Genomic DNA, 17,781 nt, shown 5'->3' on the forward strand with positions numbered 1-17,781 from the left:
CTCCCACAGCTGGGGAGCAGGAGCCCTGGGCACGTTTCCCCGGGTCCCAAAAGCAGAGGCTGCCCCTTCCACCCAGCTCAGCCACTCCCAGCAGTGGGACGTTGGCTTTTTTTGGCAGCTGCCGGAGCACAACCCTGTCCCCTGCACACACACACCCGGTGCCTTTCGACGCCAGATTGCCCAAGGTGTGAAGTGCTTTGGATGCTCCCACCTGGCTAATCCGAAATTGCAGGGAATTTTATTGGCATGATGCTGCCCTCTAGTGAAGGGATGACCGGCCATCCCAGTTTCCCCGGCACTCACACACTGGGCCCGGTTGCCTGACAGACACTGGGAAGTCCTCGAGCCTCTGGTTTGCTCCTCGAGTGGTAAATCAAGACATGAACACCATGGTGATCTTGCTGAAGTGCCCAGAGGCTGCAGCTTAGGAGCTTCCACAACCATTGCACTAGTAAAGGATTTCACACCACTTGATCTGAAACAGTTTCTGGTCTAAAACCACCAAGAAATAAAACCCCAAAACACGCACACACACAATAAAACAACATTAAAAAAAACCACAAAAAACAACAACACCCAAAACAACCAACGAAAACAAAACTAACAAGCAAAAAAAACTTTAAGAGAGATTTAAAAAGATGTCAGGCCAGCAAAAGTGCTGGTTGGCTCCCACCACCCCATGCAGCTCTGCCTGGTCTCAACAGTGACCCCCCCACCAAACAGGGGGTGCTCTGGGCTGTTTTGCTCCCAGGTGGGTTTGCTGCTGAGCCCGGGGCCAGGGGGTGAGCAGGTGCTGGGTGTTAGCAATGAGGATGGAGATGGAAATGTCCCAGCAGGGAATCAACTGGCAACTGGGCAGTGATGGGGAACCACCTGCACATGGGCTGGGGTATAAAAGGCTCTTGGCCAGGAGGGTCTGGCTTTGTTGGGGCTCCCTGTGTTGGGGTCAGTGGGACAGCTCTGCTGTGAGCAGTCAAGGTAAGCATATGTTCCATTTTGCCTGGTAAAATGGGAGAAGGTGGGGAAGCTGAGAAGGTGGGGAAGCTGATTTCCTCTATGCCCCAGATCACCCTCCCCTTCCATGGGTTGTGCTGAAGAGACACTTGGTTCCTGTGATTTTGGGGCTGAGTCCTCCTGTTTCCACCTCTAGCTCTCTGCCCCAAAGTCCTGGTGCTTTGCTTTTGTACTGAGCAGCTTTCCCTCCCCAGCTGGGTTTTGCTCTTCTTCATGTCCTAAGGCTCCCCTGTCGTATTTGAGATAAAATAAACTGCTTTCTGGGGGCTGTGCTGGGGCTTGGTGACAACCAGGCTCCTGTGGGGGCCATTGTCCCTGCCCTCCCCTGAAAGCTTGTAGCCTCTGGGAAGGCCAGAGTGTCCCCAAGTGCCTCTCCCAGCCCTGCCTATGGGCTCTTTTGCCCAGCTAGATGGATCCCAGGGCTGCTTCAAAGGCAAGAGGTATGTGGGGCTCCACTCACCAGACTGGTGTGCAGCCCCAGGTCTCACAGCTCCCCAGCTCAGCATCCTCTACCTCCTTGTCTCATACATTGATTATTTCTCTGCTTAAAAACTTTTGAGCAGTCTTGCAGCAGCCCAGGGGCACCCTGGCTCAGTGTCCCAAGCAAAACATCTGGGGTCAATCTACCTCTGGACTGGCCAGAAACCCCTCTAGATTCATTCTCCTGGGATGAGCACTGATACCCACCACCCCCCCTTGGTCCCCATGAGGGCACCAACACTTCATACAACTGCTCTAATCCCACCTGATGCCCCACAGAAACAGCTGGGGCCTCAGGAGGGACCTGCTGGGCATATGGGACAAGCTGTGACCATCCCTGCCTGGTGCCCCTTTGTCCCTTTGGTGTTTGCTGAGCAAGCATCATGCATCCCCACAGCAACATCCCATAAAGTTTGCACTGCTCCAGGTTGTGGTTTACATCCCCTCCATTTTTTATGTTTACACTGAGTTATTTTCAATAAAGGGTTTTTTTAATGGTCTGAACCATTTCATGTTCAATAAAGGTTGTTATTGATGATGGTTCAATATAGCACCATAAAAATTGCACATGGCAAGAACATAATGAAATGCCCTTTCACGATAGTGTTGCACAAAGTAAAAAAAAAAAAAAAAACAAACAAAAACCTACACTAAATTCTCACTTAATAAAACCCCTTGTGCAGATGGGGAAAGTCTCTCAGAGCACATAGTATTTCACCACTTCTTCTCCTAGGAGCTGGGTATCCCACAGCAGCTGGCACAGCCTCCCTGGGGCTCTCCCCCCAGCTGGATAAAAGTGACAGAGAAGCCAAATTTGGTGAGGTCTTACCATGTCCCATGTAGACACAGACCAGGCATCTGCAGCCTCCCTGGCTGATGAGGTGACAGCAGGAACATGGTCCCACCCTGGAGGTAAGGGCAGACTCTCTGGGGCTGGTGCTTGCTGCTTTCTCCTGCTCCCAAACTGGGATCCCCCCAGTAGCTCCAGGAGAGCAGATGGGTTAGCTCCTGAACCTGGAAATGAAACAAACTGTCACCAGGGTGCACAGTGTTTGTCACAGAGGGTGAAGGCAACAAGAGCATCTTGAAGGGAGGTGGGAGCTGCCAGTCCTGGTCAGCACCTCCTGCTCCTGGATCCTCATCTGTGCTTAAATGCTTCAGTGTTCAAGCAAAGGCAACAGGCTCCTCTGCTGTCCTGCCTGCAGAGCCACCAGCCTGACCTGTGCAAGCCGAAAGCACCAAGTTATTCCTCCTTCTCAAACCTCCCCCTTTTCCCTGCCAGATCCAGGGGTCTCCCCAGTGGCACAAACACAAAACCCAAATCCATGGGCTGCTGGGACAGAAACCCACGTGCACCTGGGGTTAAAGAGGGAATTTTGCTGCAGTGCAGCTCTTCTGTAGCTGCCCTGCCTGGAGGTGGCTTTTTAAATGTTCTGGGCATCCTGTGCCAGCCTGGCTGGGGGACAGAAAGGGGGTCGTGAGTGAGCGAGCTCGTGGTGGCTGGTAGGTGACTGTCCCACCATGCCCAGGTGGGCAGGGAACAGAGGAACTCCTCAGCAACCCCAGAAAAACACACCATTTCTAAGTCATGACAGGGAACGAGGCCACCAAAAGCTCTGCTTTTTGGCAAATTCCTTCTCCTTTTAGCCCAAAGGAGCCAAGAGGTGCCAGGGCTAAGGCAAGGCTGGGGACAGCCAGTTCACTGGGCTGACCTGGTACCTTCTGCCCACTCACACATTCCAGCAGTTCTGAGGCTCTAGGGAAAGAGGAAGAATAAATAAAAGTTGGCTGTTAGTTGGTGCCAGCTTGAGGGAAGTTCTTGCAGAAGAGGCATGGAGGTGTGGAGCAATGAAGAAAAGTATGATGGGAATAGATGTGTGTGTGTCTCTCTCTATATATATATGATTCTTCTTTTGCCAGTATGCCCTGGCATCAAAGAAAAAACCCTGTCCCTTTGTCCCCTCACTTGCCCTCTACAGATGCACATGCAAAATCTAATTAAAACTTAGCAGAAGAGGAGGGGAAAAAAAAACCAAGGCAGGGTTTCTTCAGCTTTTTAAAAAAAAGAGAGGGGAAGAAAGAAGATCCTTAACAAAGGCCATAATATTAACAGGGCTGATTCATCAGCCACTACCTGATAATATAGAGTTGAGAGAGCTTTATTAACGTTGGAAGCCTTGGCTCTTTGTTAATTACGGGCTTTGCTAATGATTTGGAATATTGGCCAGTTCTGGGGGATGTTGATGAATAGAGACCTCGCCAAGATTTATTCCTAATTATCTCATTTGTCTCCCTCCATTACTTTTTATGGCTGAAATTTATGGAGCTATTACCAGGGACCTCGCCACAGCTCTGAGATGATTTGGGAGAAGAGAGATGTTTAATAATAATAACAATAATAATAATAATAATAAAAAGCTAGATTAATAGGAAAGTGATTACGGGGGGGGGGGGGGGGGGGGGGCTGTTCCTGGGTGACTCCTGGTCCTGGAGGTGTGTGATCCCCAAAATTCCCCTTGAGCATCCCCATCCCTGGAAGGGAATGGTGTCCTTGCCCAGCTGGAGATGCTGAAGGAGCTGTTGGGAAATTGCTCCTGGCACCTGTAAGAGCTGGGAAACTCCTCTTGGAGGAGGCAGCAGAAATCCAGCAGGTTTTTCATGCCTGGCTTCGCCCCTCGGGTGTCCCCAGCCCAGGTCTCCCCTCCCCTCTGGATGATGCTGTGGATGCTCCCGAGCTGCTGAAGCTGCACCACGATGCTCCAGCTGCTGCTGCAACCCACGAGCTGAAGTGAGTGACAACACCAAAAGCCCCAAACCTCCCTGGGGATGTTCACCTAACCCCCGTGTCTCCATTTCTCCACCAAAATAATTCAGTGCTTGAACATCCAACACCTTGGCCTTTGCCATGTCCCCATGGGCTTGGTGACCACAGCAATAACAAGTCACACTGGCCACCCCATCACCACCCAAGGGGCTTCCCAGCAACTCAACACCCCATCCCGGGGCCAACACCGAGCCCACCACCCTTTAATTATCATGCAAAGCAATTATTTTTGCTCAGCTGCACTGGGGACTAATTCTGCCCCCCCAAAGTCTCCCAGTAAACATTTTCCCAGTACTATCAAATTTGCCACACAAAGAAGAGCCAGGGCTGCAGCTTATCTCCGTGGAGTATTATTCCCCTATCTTCCAGCATGTAAACCTACTCTTGTCCTGATAAGAGGCCTCACACAAAAGATCAAAGGCAGGAAGACTCTCACAGAGAGCAGGGTTTTCTTCCTATTTTATTTTTTTTTTCTTAATTCTTATTTTTAGTGTTATTATAAATGTGCAGATCCAGGAGAAGCTGCGTCCCCGCCCAGTAACGCAGATTAAAATAATTACCCTCTGCTGGTTTCATTAGCCAAGAGGGGAAAAAAATTAAAAGTCTTAGTGTTTTAGACATGCAGGGAACCCCAAATCACAGCACCCCTCGTGGGGACAGGGCTGCAGCAGGGATGGGGACAGGAGTGTCCCAGCAATGACATGAGCACCAGCACAGCCACCACACACCCAGATTTTGGGAGCGGGGTGAGAAATTGTGCCCAAGCAGGATTTGGTAGATTTATTTGGGATTCTGGGCTGTTCATGTGGTCCCTGGGGGCTCCAGACACGTGTTCCTGTCACAAGCATCGATGCTGGGAGCACCAGGAGCCTCCAGCCCTGCACCCAGAGAGCTGGGACCCCCTGCACCCCCCCCAGTCACCCTGCAGAGCCAGGGGTGCTCCTGCTGCAGCTCTAACCATTCATCAACCTGGGTCACATCAAACAGCTCCAGCAAAAGATATAACAGGGAAAAGAGGACAAAATACTGCAATTATTGAAATATATCTACGTGTGTGTGCATTTATATATTTTTTAAAAAAAAAAATAATAATACATTCTCTGTGCAGTGGAAGGGGAAGGGGCTGTAAAGCTCACCCTGCTTTTTGACAGCTACCATAACCAGCACAAAATGTTTCTGCTGGGGTTAAACAAAGCATCCTGGTGGACTCAGCACTCTCCTCAAGGCCCAGGTTTTGTTCTCTCCCTCCTAACTTTGGCTGCTGAACCAAAACCAGATGTGCCAGCACATTTGTCACCTCTGCCCCACAGCCCATCTCTCCCAGCCCTGTCCCCAGAGCATCCCTTGGAACTCACAGATGCTCTGAGCCCCTTCATGCTTCCCAGGTGCTGCAAAAGTCCAGTACCTGAAGGGGCTCCAGGAAAGCTGGGGAAGAGCTTTTCATGAGAGAGGGCAGTGACAAGACAAGGGGTAATGGTTTTAAACTGGAAGAGGGAAGATTTTGGGTCAGACATCAGGAAAAAATTCGTCACCATGAGAGTAGGAAGGTGCTGGAATAGGTTTCCTAGGGAAGCTCTGGATGCCCCATCCCTGGAGGTGTTGAAGGGCAGGTTGGATGAGGCTTGTGCAGCCTGGGCTGGTGGGAGGTGTCCCTGCTCATAGCAGGGAGGTTGGAACCTGATGATCTTGAAGGTCCCTTCCAATCTCAACCATTCTATGACTCTATAAAAAGGTACTTCACACCCATTTTTTTCCCCTTCTTTGGCACCCAGATAAAGGTTGGTGCAAATGAAAACCAGGGCTGCCTGGCAGCAAAGGGAACTCTTTCCTCCTCCAGGTCAGGAGGAAGATGGACAGTGATTGCCATGGGTATTTCTGGTTGGAAACACCAGGATGATGCTCAACGAGGACAGTGGTGGCAACGGACGGGACAGGGATGGACCTCAGAACATCCAGCCCTCCTGTCCTGGCACAACCCCGTGGATCTCCCCTTAAACCCACAATCCCAGCACCCCACAGACCCTGCCAAGTCCCTGGTGACCAGGGCCATGCTCAGACCCCTCTGTCTCCATTCTGGAGCTGAGCTCTGGCACCAGCCGAGGATCAGGATCCGGGAGCAGGAGGCAAGAGCTCCTCCTTCCCACCTGAGCTGCAGCCCGTCAACACAGATGGCAAAATCTAAATGTTATGATAAGGTATTTCTCCCAAATTTCCATCTTAATAGAATTACGAGCCTGTAATTACCCTACAAGCCTGAAAAACCTGCCGGAATCCCAATTAGGAATCTGAGGACATAATTGGCCCCTAATTAGAAAGATTTGTCAAATGTGAACGATTTTCTCACCTTTTCTTCTCTTCTCTTCTCTTCTCTTCTCTTCTCTTCTCTTCTCTTCTCTTCTCTTCTCTTCTCTTCTCTTCTCTTCTCTTCTCTTCTCTTCTCTTCTCTTCTCTTCTCTTCTCTTCTCTTCTCTTTTTTCCTTTCCTCTCTTTCTCTTCTTTTTTAGTTCCTCTTTCCCCCCTGGTGAAAATACAGGTATTTTCTTTTCCCCTCCACCTATTTCCTCATAAACAGGGGCTGAAGTCTCCCAGCTGCTCCATGCTCCACATCCCCTTCCTTTGGGCTTTTGAGCAAGATAAATTCTGTGGCAGCTGTTGAACTATTTTTTGTATTTCCTGGAAAACTGCACTATTAAAAAAATAAAATAAAATAAATAAAAAATAAAAAAGAGAGAGGGAGAGACTTGCAAAACTGTTGATTTTGCTCCCACTGCCAGGATGGATTGGCCAGGGCAGTGAGGATCCTGCTGGAACAGCTTCCAGGGCTGGGAGGTGTGGAGGAGTTTGCAGATGCTGGGCACAGGGTGCAGTGGTACAGGGCATCACCCCGTGGCCACAATTCCCAGTGGGATTGGAGGGTTTTGGGGAGCAGACTGGGATGCAAGGGCTGGGATGTAGCAGCCCTGGTCCCACACAGCAGCAGCACAGCCAGATCCAGGGCAATTTCTCTAACAAACCCAGGCACTGAGCTTAAACACAGCACCAGGCCAACCCTGGCACAGCCCCACAGAATCATCACTGTTGGAAAAGACCTCTGAGATAACCAAGTCCAACCACCAATCCGGAAAAACCCCCCATGCCCATAAGAGCATGTCCCGAAGTGCCACATCTACACATTTCTTTCTAATCCCTCCAGGGATGGTGACTCCACCACCTCCCTGGGCAGCCTGTTCCAGTTCCTCATTACTCTTTCAGTAAAGAAATTCTTCCTAATACCTTGTCTAAACCTCCCCTGACACAACTTTGGGCCACCTCCTCTAGTCCTAGAGGAGGATTAACTTGGGAGAAGAGTCCACCACCCACCTCATCCTGACCCACAAACCCCGTGATGTCCATCGCCCACCCAGACAGCCCAGGTACAAAAATCCACCCCCAGGAGCAACCCCGAGGTGGTTTGGGCTGAGAAGGGCCCATTTCAAGGAAAGCTTTTCTGTCCCAGTGATGAGAAGCTCCCATTGCCTGCTATCCAGCAGGAGGGATGGAGCAAGGCAGGAAAACCAAGGGAATTAAGGGAGCAGGTGGATAGACTCACCAGAAGGGGAAAAAAAACCACCACTTTGGGGAATGTTAAGCATGTGGCCACAGGGTCACACAACCCAGCACAGGACAGAGGGGCTGCATCACCCATCTTGTGGGATCCCATGGAGGGGCTGGGAGCCAGAGGAGGATGATGGCCCAAGCTGGTGGAGCAGGTTAAAGACAGTGCCATGGTAACCTGTCCTGGATGGAGCTGCAGGGGCTAGTGTGGGGCTCCATGGGGACACCTCCAGGAGGCCTGTGCTGTGTCACCAGCCCCTTATCATTAGAAACCCCCCCCCTCCAAGCACTCCTCATGCACACCCACAGCCCCCCTCACCCCCACAGGTGTGCCTGCACCCCACCCCTGCTCCCCTATCCTAAACCCCCAGCTGGGGCCACACACCATCCCAGTCATCCCAGTGCCATACTCTGGGAGTACAACCACCACCCCCCTGCACCAGATTTCACAGCCTCCCCCCCATCTTCCTCCTCCTCCCACTAGAGCCTCTTTAGTTAAAAGCAACAACAGGAGGGGAGGGATGAGGGGGGATAGAGAGGGGGGATAGAGAGGGGGGATAGAGAGGGGGGAAGCCTGGTTTTCCTAATTAACAATTAGCACAGAGTGTGCTGCTAATTATGTGGTTCCATGTAATTAAGAAGCTAATTAGTGCAGTGTCAATTAAGATTTAATTAGTACCCTTGTCAAAAATACTTGAAAGCACAGTTTATATGCAAGTGCTTCAATATTTCAATGGTCATGATCTCGCCGGCGCGGGGAGCGCCCGCGTGCCAGCCCTCCTCAGAGCCTGCCAGCAGCTCTCCCAGCCTTTATTGGGATGGTCCCTTAGAACATGGGCGTGTGGAGTTCTGTCACAGACACTCGTCATGATTCTGCAGCCAGCCCAGCACCGGGAAGGTGAGGAGTTTTGCTTCCTGCCAGGATGAGGCTGACGACAGCCACCGACCTTCCCGCTGGGTGGGTGGGAAGATCAGGCCACCCAGCGTGGAGATGGGATCACCTGCAAGACCTCAGCACCAGGAGTGTGGGGACATCGGGGCTTTTCTTCAACATCAGCCACCACCAAGCAGCTCTGGACAGCTAAGCCCAAGCACAGGTAACTTCCTCCCTTCCAAGGATCTCCCAGGCTCTTGGAAAAGCAAGATCCTCATGGAACAGTCACAGCCAAAGGATTTTGTGCACTCAAATGCTTTTATTCTCATAATCTTCTCTGCTACCTCCAAAGATGACGACAACTTGCCTGAGGGCACAGCAGTGTCCAGAGCTAAACCCATGTCCTTCCAGTCGGGAAAATACCAGAGCAGCTGGACAAAAAGGGACACACATCCCCAGAGGGACACCTGGGAGCAGTGCTGGCCATGCTGCACCATGGGACTGTACCCAAAGCCACCACTTCACTGAGCTCCAGACCCCCCTGCCTCAAAGGCAGAACAGCAAAGGGTCCCAAAAAGCCCTGAGGAGCTGAAGGCTGGTGATGGTAGAGCGAGGAGACCTGAAGGAAGGATGTGGAGCACCAGGGTGAATAACTTCCACCCCAGCACCCGTATCAGCAGCACCTCTACAGTGCAGAGAAAAACCTCCCCTGGTCTGGGCTCAGCCCTGGCAAAGGGTCCCAGGGCTGCCCAGGGTCCTGCCCACTGTGCTCCTGGCTTGGGATCACCCAGAATTCCTGGTGTCAGGAAGGGTGTGGGCTGAAGCAGGAGGAGGTAAAGAAGAAATATGTCTAGGGCTCTCAAGGCTTCGAGAGACACATAAACAAGAATCCACCTACATAAGCAAACCAAGAACTCTGCAGTTTGTAAATCATCCTCTGCAAAGAGCTCGAAGGCTCCCAAGCCCACAAGGAAAGGAGCCACCCCCTCACTATTTTTCAACTTGAAGGCAGGGGCTGCTCACAAGGCGTGAGCTGGGATGTGCCATGACAGCAGCTGGGAGGAGAAACAGCTTCTCAAGCTCACAACCAGTTCCTCAGACCCCGGGAGCTTTTCCATGCTGGGCACTGGAGCTGCTGGTTGTCCTGCTCTGCTTCAATGCTCTCCACATACACCTCAAGGCTTGTAAACTCCTCCTAAAGCCAATGCCAGCAAATTAAAGCTGGGCTCGCTCAGGAAGCTGGCTGCCAGGAGTTTTGGCTTGGTCAGGGACCAGGTTGCTTCACTAACCAGTCCCAGAGAACATCTGGGTAGGAACCCCCTCCCACTGCACACCCACAGCCCCACAGACACCTGGGGCTTGGGCATTTTCACCCACCATCCAACCCCTTGCTGAGCAGGTATTGCCAAGAAATGAACATCTCCAGCACAGACTGGAAGGTTTTGTGCTCTCGAGAAGGTGTGGGAGTGAAGTGATCCAGCAAATAACCTCTTTGGGCAGATAAAAACCTTCACAAAGCTGGTTTGTGCTTTTTGAAGCAACACCCAGTTCCCCAAGAGCCCCAGCAGAGCAAAACCTCACTTGGGACGTGGCACCGAGTCCCAGACGTGCGTGCATGGAGCTTGACTGCAAAATGACTCCTCAAAACAGCAGCTTCTCCTGCCAGGATGAGAAAACCTTGTCCCACTTGGCCTAATCCCCAGGAGCAGTTTCTTGGAGGCAGCATCTCTGTGCCAGGCCAAGGGACCAGGCTGGAGCATCACTGGGAGATGGACTGTTTCCCCACCTCCCCAGGGGGTTCAGCTCCTGCTGAGGTGACAGAAGTTGGTTTTACACCCCAGGGAAGTATTTCTTGCCCCTACACGAATTGTGTCTCTGTGTAATTGTCTCTGAAGCTTTCAGTGATACATTGAATAGCTGAAAAAAACCCTGAAGGTCTAAAATTGTGTCAGGACAATCCCCCAGAGTAACCCTAGGAAGGAAGCAGAGACCAGGACAGCATCAGAGGTGAACAGGTAGGGAGTCTTGGCGCCAGCTGCAGGAAGGGATCCCCCATCTGCTGCCCAGAGCCAGGACCCTGGATTTGAGGGCTGGTGAGGATGGACCCTGTATCACCCCATGGCTTTGAGCAGGGCTGTCCCACATATGCTCAGGTCCAACAGGTCTTTTCCATCCCACCTTGGGCAGCAGAGTGGGGTGGTGAGACCCTGGCCCAGGTTGCCCAGGGAAGCTGTGGCTGCCCCATCCCTGGCAGTGTTGAAGGGCAGGTTGGATGGGGCTTGGAGCAGCCTGGAATGGTGGGAGGTGTCCCTGCCCATGCAGGGATGGCTGGAACTGGATGATCTCGAAAGTCCCTTCCAACTCAAACCATTCCATGATTTATCACCTTGTTTTAAAGGGTAGAAAAGATGGAGGAGCTCATCCCCAAAGCAGCACCAGCCAACCCACCTCCCTGCCAGAGCTGAGCCCAGCAAAGCCACCGCTCCAGAGCCGCGCGGGGCGGAGGCGTCTGGGGAGCAGGCGGGAAGAGCCAGGAGGTGCTGGGAATTTTTTTTCTTTTTTCCTCCCATTCCCTTCTCCCTCCCCCCTCCTGCCTTGTACGTGGCTGAGCCTCCTGCTCTCCCACAACGGCTGCCAAAATACAGCAAGACAGGGTATAATTACAGACACTTACTGCGGCCATTACACCACCAGCACGGGCTGCGCAAAGTGACACACGACCCGTCAACTCCTTATTCACGCCATTAAGGGGACTCATTAGCATCTTCGCTCAGAAGCAAAATTACCCTCACTGCTCATTTCAAGATGTCATAAATTTTAATTTAGGACCCAAAGATAGCACAATGGGAGCGAGCTGGCTCTCTCCGGCAGTCGCTGGCTGGCTGAGGGAGGTGGTGGGAGGGAGGAAAGAGAAATGAAAGGGCTGGTTTGATAAAAGATGGTGAGGGTTTTAAGGGGAGATGGGGAAGGAGTGAAGATGTGCCCAAAGGCCTGGCAAGTGCTTGCCCCATTGGAGGAGGAGGAGAGAGGGATGCTGCCCCAGGAAGAGTGGGAGACAGGGCAGTGCCGGGTCCCGCCAGGGTACAGCATCCAGCAGAGCCTGAGTTTGGAGCCACCAGCACAGCCCAGCACCACAGCTCAGTCCTTCTCAATTCCTTTTCCCAGGAGACTGCCCTGAGCCAGTGGTGTCACCCAGGGCTTGGTGCTCAGCAGGTTCTGCCAGGAGATCTTCCCCACCACCCCGAGGGACAGCTCCAGCTCCCAGGATGGAAAGCAGAGAGTGGAGTGGTGGAAGCCCAGGGACATGACACTGCAGCAGCAGAGAGCACATCCTGTGTGAGGATGCTCCTCATGCCTGTGACTCACCCTGTGCTTTAGAAGCACTTCAGCAGCAGATACAAACTGGAGCAATCCCATCACCACCACTCCAAATGTTCCCACTCACCAACCAAGCAGTGGGAACTCACCCCAAGTCACCCCCCTGGGCTGTCCAGCTTCACACCCACCCCACTGGGAGCTGCTGGGCCAGAGTGTTTGCAGCCTGTGTCTCGGCAGAAGGGTAGAAACGTGCTGCAGAACCTCAAGAAAAGGCTGCTTTTAGTCTGGAGTAAAAGTTCCTGTTGGAACTGCATCTTCACAGGAGATGATCATGGAGCAACTTTCACAAGACCTGCCAGCCCATCTCCCACAGTCAAGCCCCAAAAACCTCCCTCTCTCCTGGGTTTTTGGCACCCATGCCAGGGTGACCAGAGGCAACCCTTCCCTCCCACTCCATGGCTGTGCTTGCTTAAGCCTCCACGAAGAAGGAGAAACACTTCCTCTCCTCTCTTCCCTGCAAACTCTGCCAGGCCCAAAAGCAATTACAAATCTCTTAAACTTTACCAGCTACCAGGCCCTGTGATTAATGGGCTTAAATGTCTGCATCTTTAAAAAACAGAGAGGAAAAAGAATTAGAAGACAAGCAGTTCCAATTATGGGTGGCTGAGGGACTCTGGCCCACTCCTGTGCTATAAGAACATACACCCAGAAAGGTTATGTTAATTTTTAATGTACAAGACTGTAATTAATTTCTGGGGCTGGCTGGATTAGTAGAGAGTGTAAATTCCAGCCACAGCTCAGGCTGCAGATAAACCCACAGCTCCCAGGGCTGGGGGGCTCACCAGGAGCAGCACTGTGCCAAGCTCTTGGGGACCCCGTGTCCCCACAGACCCTTTCCAGAGCCCCTTTGCCATCCCTGGGACACATCTGGTGGCACCAGGGATGGGGTTTCCCACAGAGGGTCCGGCTACCCCTGCACTGTGCCTAGCACTGGGGATGCTAAAGCACCCAAAGCCACTTTGGAAAGGTGAAAACACAATATAATCCCTCCAACAACCCTTGGGGAGACTGCGAGAAAAGGGCCCCAGACCCGGCAGACCCAGATCATGTGGCCTGGAAATATAGTAAGTTTTTAAAGGAAAGAAAAGGCTCCATTATTCTCCCATTAAACTCTTCCCAGCTCTCCCCCTCTCTCCCTTCCCTCTGTCAGTCTTTCGTTCCCTCACTGACTTCCCCCAGCCTCTCTGAAGACAAATCGTTCCCTTAATCACTCTGGAAAAGAACCCCAAGCCGATATAATATTATAATTAATTAATTCACTAAAAAGGTATTAAATTTCTTTTCCCCCCTGTGGATATTATCTGAATTCATTGACCTTTAGAAAAATCACCCTCTAATTGTAACCAGGTTCAAGTGCATTTCCAGCCTGTCCCTTTTACATTAATAATATCTTCCAGGACTCCACTATGCTGCTTAAATATTGTATAAATTTCACTGCCCCCTCAAAAAAGGAGAGAGAGAGAGAGAAAGGCATGAAATGAAAACTATGAACTGATTAAACCAGCTCTGGAGTCAGGGGGAAAGAGGTAAAAGGACTCAACGGTGGCCTGGGAGATGGACAAACCCACAGCAGGCTCTCAAAGGAGCTCAGGATGAGGAATCCTGCATTCCCAAGGTTGCTTTGGTCCCTGGCTCTCAGGAAAACCCCAGGACCAGGATGGCTCCCAGGTGGAGTATCCTTCGGGAAGCAGATTCCCAGGCACTTTGGGGTTCCTTTGGCTGGGAGAAGGGGTCCCAGACCACCCACAACGATCACTTAGGGGTTTCCGTATGGCACAATGAGCACACGAAGATGGGGATTTCAACAGAATTTCTAACCACTGAGGTAAATGCTCCTCTCAGCCCAGCTCTCCCTGGGGTCCCTGCACCTCCACAGGCCCCAGAACCACTGCTCCCTGGATTCTGTTCCTGCAGCCACCACTCTCCTCGCTCCAGGTGCCCATTGTCCCCTTCTCTAGTTGCAGGGACCAGCCCCTGCTGCTCTGATCTCAGCAGGACCACACGTGAGGAACAAACCAGCAACTGCTCCACCAGCCCACATGGTGAATTCAGCATCAGGCATGGAAAATCCAGCTGGGCTGTCGAGTCTATTGGGGATCCCAGGCCAAAGCTCTTCCTGGCAGGAATCCCAGCCCTGCCAGGGCCAGCAGAGCAGGGCCATTTGGCTCTGGCTGAGACTTGAGAGTGCAGATTCCTGCTGCTTTCCCCACCTCCCAGGAGGCAGAGCTCAGCCTGTCCTAGCACCCAGCCTGTCCCAGCCAAACCCAGCAGCTGGGAGCTGGGCTTTTGCTGCTTGTTGGATGGGGAAGGGGCTGCTCCAGCATCACTGCTTCATGTGAGCTGCCACCTGGACCACAGGGGCTTAGTGACAGGGGCCACATCACTTCTCCAGGTTAGCCTTTGCATCCTCACCTGGGTGGTGGGAAAACGGAGACATGGACCTTCTCCATGAAGGAGTGGCTTGCTACCCACACCTCATTTACCCCAGACTTTTTTCCAGCACATCTCTTCCTGACCAGCAAGCCACCAACCACCCTTCATCCCCAGCTCTCCTTTGGTCTCCAGCAGGCAGCCAAGGCACCAGAAACCCTACCAGCCATTAAACTGTCTGCGAGGTCTCCACGCACCATCCAAAGGGCTCCCCAGCCCCATGGCTTTAAAAACCTGCTGATGGAAAAACAACAGGCCAGACACTTCCAGGGAATAACCCTTCCAGGCCAGGGACTCACCAAGGGACCAGCCTAGCCCCTTCTCTTTGGAAGCAATTTCTGGACAAGCATCAGAGGTTTTTCAGTCTTTTTCTCTTTATTACATTCAAAGATGAACTTGCAAAGAGCTGCTTTGGTTTCCTGCAGCCAAGGCAGCCCTGCTGCTCATTCCCCCACCTGAAAAAGCTATCCCTGCCTCCTGACCTCATCCCAACCGTTGCCACAACAACCCCCAGTGACATCACCAGGGCAGAATTAGGGCTTCAGGTGGGGAATGAGCAGCAGGAGCAGCCCAAGTGCTCAAAGCACAGGAGGAGCTTGGCAAGAGCCAGAAAGGAAATTAAGGGAGACGAGGAGAGAAGGAAAACTCCACGACAACCCAGCACCGAGCCAGGGGATGGTTTCCACATTGCAGGTCTGGTTGGTCCCACTCCACGGATGCCAAGGAGCTCTGTGGGGATGCCTCGGGCCCAGAAGCCCCTTCAACCACCTCCTGTTCCTCTTGCTGCTTCTGTCCTGCTCTTTGCTCCTGTCTCTGGGGAAAAGCTGCCTTGCTGGGGGGAGCATCCGGCTCCAGACATGCTGAGGGCTGGGTTGGCTCGTGCTCATTACTTCTTGCTTCAGGATCAAGACCATCTTCTGGTTTATTAAAGTGTTGGGGTTTTTTGCCTCCCCGAGAAAACTCTTTTTGCAGGAAATTCTCTGGGACTTGAGAAACGACTTTGCAGCTTCCTTAGAGAGAGGGGCTGGTCTGTGCAGTGGTACCAAAGGGTGGTGCTGAGGAAGTCACAGCTCTCTTTATGCAGATCTCTGGTTTCAAACAACTCCAGCCTGACAAAAAACCCACAAAACAAACCCAGCCCAACACCTTTCACATGGATCAGCCTGAAGGGGTGAAGTTGCCTCCTCAGCTTCCCAGCACTGAGCATCAGAGGGTCTTCATCCTGTCCCAGCTGGGTGCAGGTGCTTGCCCTGTGCTCATCACCCTTCTCACACAGCCCCTGCCTGCAGCCCCCCTGCTCTTCTCCAGCCCAGTTTGCCCCCAGTCTCTTCCAGGGGTTCTCCCTTTCCCCAGCTTTTATGCACAGGGAGGTTAAAAACTCAGCCAGGCAGTTTGTCAGAGGTGCTGAGCACAGGGCCCAGGGGGAGCAGGGGCTGCTCAGCACCTCTGCCTGCCAGCCCCGTTGTTTTTAACCCTCCTGGGTTTACTGAAGCCAGTTCAAAGAGGCAGAGGGGGCAGTGGCCCTGGCAAGGGGACACTGGTGTCAAGCTGAGAACACAAGATGCTCTTGCTTGCAGAGGGCATCAGCCCTGGCACAACACACAGAGTTAAGGTTGGGCTCAATGATCTTAAAGGTTTCTTCAAACCTAAATCATAGAATTGTTTTGGTTGGAAAAGACCTTTAAGATCATCAAGTCCAGCTCAGCACTGCCAGGGCCACCACTAACCCATGTCCCTCATGGGGACACATCTACACAGCTTTGAGATCCCTCCAGGGACGGGGACTCCACCCCTGCCCTGGGCAGCCCCGACAGCCCTTTGGGGGAATAAACCTTTCCTAAAATCCAATAAAAAAGAAATTATTCGGGGAGCGACAAACAAAGCCCATCCTCAGCTCCCGGGGAGAGCTGCGCTGTGTCCGGGGGGGGTTCCCGCACCCCGGAGCGGCTGCGGTGCCACCGACAGGTCCCCTCCGCTCCCCGGAGCAGCCGGGGATGCGCATCCTCGGCCGGGCCGGTTCCCAGCTCCTCCGGTAACCGTCTGGCTCTCTCTTGTGGCTGCTCAGCCCCGCTGCAGCCTCGCTGCTCCCTCCTCGACGGCTCCCAGCCCGATCCCCCCGCTGGCCCCGCTCCGGTTGTCACCCTCCTACCTCCTTCCCCGTCCCCCACCCCTTCAAAAAACAAACCCAAAGCCACAACGTTGCGTGGGGCAGCGAGAAAAAGTGCCACAGGCTGCGAGAGACCCCTGAGAGAGCGTGTCACTGGTGGGGGGGACACACACACAGAGACAAGGACCCCCCAGTGCAGCACCCCAAGTCCCTGGGGTGTGATGGCAAAGGGACTGCTCATCCCCTGCCACCCGCTCCCCATCCCACTGCTCCAGCCATCCCTGCAGGCAGAGCCCAGCCACAACTCATCACACACACCACAAACCTCAGCCCAGCTCTCCCTCCCTCCCTTTTATATCCCACTTGGAGCCTTGACACCGATTTTTTTTTTTTTTTTTTAATCCATGGGTGGCTCAGCCTGTAATTAAGAGCCCTTCTCTCCTGCCTGCCCCAGCCTCCATCTCCAGCAGCTGCTGTTCAAGCCAAGGAAACCCCCTTTCGTCCTCTCTCTCCTTTATAATTTCTATTTCCCCCCCCCTCCTTCTCCCTTCTGAACATAAAGGGATGACAGTGCTCCAAGCCAGGGTCTTTTGCATTTCTGAGTTGGTTCTGTTAATTGGAAGGAGGGTTAAGAATCTGCAAGGTCGTTTCAATCTACATCTGACCTTCAGAGTAATCCTCTATGCCAACACCAGAGCATGTCATTAAAATGAGGCCCCTCTACCATATCCCGGCATCCCTTTATTCTCTCCTTGTGCACATTAATTGCTCATAAGTTGATTTGATCTCCCTATTCTGCAAGAAGTAAATTGCCCTCTTATTTCGCCATTTTCATCCTGTTTTCTTAATTAGGCCCTTAAAAATCTCTAGGGCCTCAGCCGGGCCGCAGGCCTCATCCTGGGAATAAATTTTGATCTCAGCCTGATAAAGAGTGAGCAAACCCAGAGATTGAACAATGTCATTCTGCCCCCCTCCCTCCCCTCCCCACTATTCTCTTGACATGGAAAGGCTATCAGTTTTTCTCTGTGTTAATATAGGAAATAATTCACACTTCAGGCGTTGTTCTCTACTTAGTGTTCA

This window comes from Apus apus, chromosome 23, assembly GCF_020740795.1.
Source record: "Apus apus isolate bApuApu2 chromosome 23, bApuApu2.pri.cur, whole genome shotgun sequence".
Taxonomy (NCBI): Eukaryota; Metazoa; Chordata; class Aves; order Apodiformes; family Apodidae; genus Apus; species Apus apus.